Raw genomic sequence first — 6,138 nt, forward strand, 5'->3', positions numbered from 1 at the left:
GAACAGAATTTTTATGTTAAAAATAAGTCTGAATCATGACCATTCATTCATTTAGCAAATATTGTGACAATAAATTATCTGCCAGGAACTGTGCAATGCACTTGGAAATTCAAAGGCAAATATGAGGTGGAACCTTTCCTATAGGACTTCTCTGTCGAGAGGAACAGACAGGCTTAAAATATATAATCAGCACAACTGTAATAAATGTGATTCTCTAGGTATGTATAGTGGGTACAGAAACAGAGATGGGGTCAACCATTTCACTGAGGTTGGCTGGTGTATCTTATCTTTTAACCAAAACTCATCCGGTCAGAAGAGTACCAGGGTTCTGGTGCCATCCTTAATCAAGTGAACATGGGGGGATTATAGAATGAATGACTTAACTTTGTATCTTGCTAAACGTCTCCATATTTCTGACTTGAATGTGTGGAGAAATAAGGTAGGGAAAAGGCAGCAGTGCAGCTTTAAAATGGTGGCCAACAGGAACAGAACGGAGAAATGTGAAGAAATGCTATAGCAAATCTTTTATAATAAACAGGTTAGTGAGACTAATTTTTTGGCATGGCATAGGCATTTTGTTCTTGGCAATCTTTCATATGGGGGTAAAGGCACCTTCAGAGCAAAAAAAAAAAAAAAAATCAACTTACTAGCAGATTATGCATCCATTCAAAACACCTATGATCACATTTAAAGTAGAAATCTAACATCTTGAGAGAGATGAAAAATGGGAGGCTTTCCTGCCAGTGATCAGCACCAAAAACTAGAAGCCAGTAGCCAAAGTGACCAAGTATTTTAACCCTTTATGGCTCTAGTGCTGACTCCAAAATTTGGAGCAACCTCTTCTGGCTGACCTAACTGAAGAATACTTTAATGGCCATAAAAAATTTAGTATGAGTGAAGAATTTACAAAGCTAAAAGGGGAAAAGCAACCTGCATATAGAATTTACTGTGATTAATTCCAATATGTGTGTCTGGAGAACCCCCAGCGGAGGGCTCCATAGCAAATTGACACATGCCTGGTATTAGCTCAAAGAAGGTATTGACTTTCTACTATAGAAACAAAAGTAGGCAAAGAAACTTTTAAAGAAAGTAACCTCCCCTTTTCTTCCTTATATTGACATACAGGTTGGAAGTTGGGGGGGAAAAAAAAAACTTCAAAAAAAAAAAAAAGCTAAGGAATGCCAAATACAGGATATGCCAAGGAATGAGATAAAATGGAGAGCCTTAATGAGAAGTGTGCACACTTGTGACCCAAAGGTAAGCCACCAGGAACTAGAAAGACTGAACCCATGGTCTAAGTGTATGTGAGAGATGGCATTGGGTTAAGAGCACAGGCCTTGAACAAACCAGGCTCCCAGGGTTGATTCCCTAGCTCCTCCAGGGAGTCCATGCCTCTGGGTCTGTTACCTAACCTCTCTGGGGTCTAGTTAGTCCTCTCACTTGAAAACAAGGATAATTATAGTACCTCTCTCACTGGGTTGTTGTGAGAATTGGATGAGATAATGCATGTGAGGCTTAGCACAATACCCAGTACTTAATAAAGGCTAAAAAAATGCTAGCTGCTACGTTCTAATCATTCTCTCCTGTAATCCTCACAACCCTTCAAGGAATGTCCAGTGATCCTCATTTTCCCAGTGGGGACATGGGCATGGAGAGAATAAGTGTCTTTGCTAAATTGTCCCACAGTGACTTTCTAAGTCATTGCCATGTCCTGACTTCTCCCTCCCCTCCTTTTCCCAGGAAGCCAGACTGCATATGGTGTAGGTGGTCTTTCATGCCTTTCCTAAACCATGCTGTCCCATGGCTTTCTCCCCAGCAACTCCCCCTTCCTAGTTCCCCCAGGATCCTCACATCTCTCCTTGTACTATGGGAACATTTTCCGTGTTGTAGCTGGCTTTTGTTCCTCAACTATCTTATGCCAAGGACACACAGGACTACCCCGCACTAAGCAGTGGTATTAGGAAAACCCTGTGACTATTTGGACATCAGTTTGGAAGTCTCTGGAAACTTCTCCAAACATCACCTTTCCCTTAGTTTCTATTTTTCCATATTTTGTCAGCCTCAGGGTACTCCCTCCCAGATACGGACAAGGAGCTCTGGGAAGATGAAACTATTTTACAGGTCAGGGATGATTCCAACTTCCACTACCATTCTGCAGCCACTTCAGGACTACAGGCAGTCAATGGAAGATGTCATGTGATGGAGGAGAAAGGAGGAGAGAGGGAAGAACCTCTGTTTTTAACATTCAAGGTGCTATCATGAGGACAGACTTATTCAGTCTTTTCTCCAAGGGCAGAAGCAAGCAAGGTAGTTTTGATTACTGATAAAATTTCATTGCTGGTAATTGGTCTGTTCAAACTTTATATTTCTTTCTGATTCAGGTTTGGGAGGTTATGTTTCTAGGAATTTATCCATTTCTTCTAGGTTATCTAATTTGTTGGCATATCATTTTTCATACTATTCTCTTATAATCCTTTCTATTTCTATGGTGTCAGTTATTTCTCCTTTTTCATTTCTGATTTTAAGTCCTCTCTCTCTCCCTTGCTCTCTTTCTCTCTCTTTTTCTTTTTTTGATGAGTCTGGCTAGAGGTTTATCAATTCTGATCTTTTCAAAGAACCAGCTCCTGGTTTCATTGATCTATTCTATTGTTTTGTTGTGTGTGGTTTTGTTGTTGTTGTTGTTGTTGTTGTTGTTTTAGTTTTTATTTCATTTATTTCTGCTCTAGTGTTTATTATTTCTTTCCTTCTTCTGGTCTTGGGGTTTTTTTTTTTTTTTGCTCTTCTTTTACTAGCTACCTTGGGTGTAAGGTTAGGTTGTTTATTTGAGATTTTTATTGCTTCTTGAGGTAGGCCTCTATTGCTATAAATTTCCCTGTTAGAATAGCTTTTGCTAGGGGTGCGTGGATGGTTCAGTCGGTTAAGTGTCTGCCTTTAGCTCAGGTCATGATCCCAGTGTCCTGGGATGAGCCATGCATGGGGCTCCCTGCTCAGCAGGGGAGTCTGCTTCTCCCTCTCCCTCTCTCCCTCCTTGTGCTCTCTCTCTTTCTCTCAAATAAATAAATAAAATCTTAAAAAAAAAAAAGAATAGCTTTTGCTCAATCCCAAAGATTTTGGGTCTTTGTTTTCGTTTTCACTTACCTACATATATTTTTTTATTTCCTCTTTGATTTCTTGGTTGACCCATTCATAGTTTAGTAGCATGTTATTTAACCTCCATGTATTTGTGTTTTTTCAGGCTTTTTATTGTGGTTGATTTCTAGTTTCGCGGCGTTGTAGTTGGAAAAGATGCATGGTATGACTTCAATCTTTTTAAATTGTTGAGACTTGTGGTCTTAATATGTGGTATGTTCTGCAGAATGTTCCATGTGCACTTGAGAAGACTGTATATTCTGCTGTTTCAGGATGGAATGTTCTGAATATATCCGTTAGATCCATCTGGTCCAATGTGTCATTCAAAGCCACTGTTTCCTTGTTGATTTCGTGTTTGGGTGATCTGTCCTTTGATGTAAGTAGGGTGTTAAAATCCCCTATTATTATTGTATTACTATTGATTACTTGCTTTATGTGTGTTATTAGCTGCTTTTTGTATTAGGGTGCTCCCATGTTGGGTGCATGAATATTTACAATCATTACATCTTCTTGTGGGTTATTCCCTTTAAGATTATATACTGTCCTTCTTTGTCTCTTGTTACAGTCTTTGTTTTTAAAGTCTATTTTAGTTAGAAGTACTCCTACCCCAGCTTTCTTTTCAGTCCATTTGCATGATAATTGCTTTTCCATCCCTTCACTTTCAATCTGCATGTGTCTAGGTCTGAAATTAGTCTCTTGTAGGCAGCCTATAGGTGGATCTTGCTTTTGTTTGTTTGTTTTATCCATTCCATCACCCTATGTCTTTTGATTGGAGCATTTAGTCTCTTTACATTCAAAGTAACTATTGATAGTATGTACTTACTGCCATTTTGTTGTGTTATGGTGGTCTTTGTAGTTCTTCTCTGTTCCTTTTTTCTCTTGCTCTCTTCTCTCACAGTGGGCTTGCTTTCTTTAGTGATAAGACTTGGAATCCTCTACTTTTTGCGTATCTATTACCAGTTTTTTATTTGTGGTTACCATTAGGTTTATATATGACATCTCACGCCTATAGCAGTCTATATTAAGTTGATGGTCACTTAAATTTGAACCCATTCTTTACTCCTCTTTTCCCCCCACCCCATGTTTTAGGTATATGGTGTCACATTTTACACCCTTTTGTTTTGTGAATTCTTTGATTTTTATAGATATAAGTTTACACTTTCATGATTCCTATTTTTCATATTCCTACGATGGTCTTTCCTTTCCACTCAAAGTGTCCCCTTTAACGTTTCTTATAGGGCTGGTTTAGTGGTGATGAATATAACTTTTGTTTGTCTAGGAAACCCTTTACTCTCCTTCCACTCTCAATGATAGCCTTGCTGAATAGAGTATTCTTGGTTGTAGGTTTTTTTCTTTAAGCACTTTGAATATATACCACACCGCTCCCTTCTCGTCTGCAATATTTTTCGCTGAAAAAGCAAATAGCCTTAAGGGATTTCCCTTGTATATAACTGTTTTCTTTTCTCCTGCTGCTTTTAAAATTCTCTATCACTGCGTTTTGCCATTTTAATTACTATGTCTCTTAGTGTGGCCATGCTAAGCTGGTAGTACCTCCTGGATCTAGGTTTCTGTTTCCTTCTCCAGATTCAGGGAGTTTTCAGCTATTATTTCTTCAAATAAATTTTCTGCCCCCCTTTCACTCTCTTTTCCTTCTGGGATCCCTAAAATGTAAATGTTGTTATGCTTGATGGTATTGCTGAGTTCATTTAGCCTATTCTCATTTTTAATTTTTTTCTCTCTCCTGTTCAGCTTCATTGCTTTCCATTACCTGTCCCCCAGGTTGCTGATCTATTCTTCTGCTTCCTTTAGTCTACAATTTATTCCATCTAGTATATTTTTAATTTCAGTTATTGACTTCATCTCTTATTAGTTCTTTTTACATTTTCTCTCTCTTAAATGTCTCACTGAGTTCCTCCACTCTTCTCAAGTCCATTGAGTATCTTTATGACCCTACTTTACATTCTCTATCAGGCGTATTATTTATCTCCATTTTGTTTAGCACTTTTGCTGTGATCTTTGTCATTTTTTTTCATTTGGCACATATTGCTCTGAATCCTCATTTTGCCTATGTCTATTTCTATGTGTTAAGAAAGTCATCTATATCTCTTGCTCTTGAAAGTAGTGTCCTTATGAAGGAGAAGTCCTGTAGTGCCCTACAATGCAGTGTTCTCTGTTCGCCAAAATCTTACTTATGCTTCAGGGGTGTCTCCTATGTGCCCTGTTGTGGCTGAGCTGTGTTTGCCTTCAGTCCCTTCATCTGCAACGGCTCTTTGCCTGTTGTGGGCAGGGTTTAGTCCCTGTGTCGTTATTAGGCCAGTCTGGGGCTGCCTTGGGCTTGAGTTGAGGCAACAAGGTGTTTGCCAAAGATGCAGTAGCACTGAACTACAGGGTGCTCACCCTGGATTGTCCCCTCAGAAACTTTGGTGGGAAGGGTCTGCCCCTAGCCTACTGTGGGGGCTGCAGTAGGACTGATGTGTGATTATCTCCCCCTCTCCCTGGGGCAGAGGTGCCCCCACTTTGGAATGGTGCTGGTCCCTGAAGGGGTTGCTTGTACACTGCCAGACTTGTAGAAGTATATTGGGTGGGCTCCAGCCAAAGACTATTGGAGGGGGCAGGTCCATGGGAGAACTCAGGTGTGGAATGCTTGGTGTTAGCAAGGCTTATGCAGATCTGCTGTGGGTTGGGACCTGGATCAAAGGCCTAGATGGAGGGGCCATGTCCACAGGAGAACATGGGGGTGGGGCAGCAGTGTTAGCAAGGTTTGGATAGGTCTCCTGTGGGAGACCAGGAACCAAGGCCTGGCTGGAAGAGGCATGTCTGTAGGAGAATGTGGTGACCAGGTGTGCTTCTAGCAAGTTAGGGAGTGAGGGAAATGGTACCTGCCAGCTCCTTTGTTCCTGGAGAAGTCTCCCAAGGATGTCTGTCCCTCTAGTACCTGCTCTGAAATTAGTAAATAAATCTCACCCACTATTTACCAGGTGTTTTTTAAACTGCTTCTATGCTATACCT

The sequence above is a fragment of the Eumetopias jubatus genome, unplaced genomic scaffold, assembly GCF_037043125.1.
Source record: "Eumetopias jubatus isolate StellerSeaLion01/CBP00866 unplaced genomic scaffold, mEumJub1_p1.0 scaffold_7, whole genome shotgun sequence".
NCBI classification, from domain to species: domain Eukaryota; kingdom Metazoa; phylum Chordata; class Mammalia; order Carnivora; family Otariidae; genus Eumetopias; species Eumetopias jubatus.